Here is a 679-nt window from a genome sequence, read left to right as displayed (position 1 = left end):
TCGACAGGCTAACCTCGTGGCGCAAATCCCGAAGAAATGAAACACAATAAACCTCTCGTTAATCGATTCCTTTACTCGTTTCCTTTTTCTTCTTCCTTCTTGTAATGACAGGTAATTTAATCATGGCTCGAGGTCACAATAGTACACTGTTTACTGAAGGAAATTAAGCTTGGGATAAGCGTGTGTTCGTGGGAGTAATCAATTGCGTCTTCATCGCTGAAGGAAATGAAAGTGGAATTTGAGTTTTTAATTATACTGTGGAGCGTTTTGAGTTAATTAAGAATCTTCATGTGTGGGCTTCTGCAGTTATCATTTTTCATCGTGAACATCAGAACATGAAAGAATATCCCTTCATTAATACAAAGCCTAATAAGTGTACATGAGTATAATATGAAAATGGAACAGGGTAAAATATGCTGATAGTACAAAACTGATATCATACAATCATTTGCAAGCGAAATAAAAATGAAAATATAAGGTTTTAGAGTTACGAAGCGTAGGCTATACTCTGCCGGAGAACAAAATGCCGTCCAACGCATTTTCCTTTAGTATACATATCCAAGGTCTATATAAGTACTTTTATAGACGTTTCAGTACTTTTTGTCCTCCAGTTCGATGCCCATACGAGTAGTTTCTTTACTGAAGCTCGATAATCCATAAAAAAGTCACGTTTTTAACG

This window comes from Penaeus monodon, chromosome 20 (genome assembly GCF_015228065.2).
Source record: "Penaeus monodon isolate SGIC_2016 chromosome 20, NSTDA_Pmon_1, whole genome shotgun sequence".
Classification (NCBI taxonomy): domain Eukaryota; kingdom Metazoa; phylum Arthropoda; class Malacostraca; order Decapoda; family Penaeidae; genus Penaeus; species Penaeus monodon.
The sequence above is the reverse complement of the archived record's forward strand: the minus strand, read 5'-3'. Positions refer to the sequence as shown.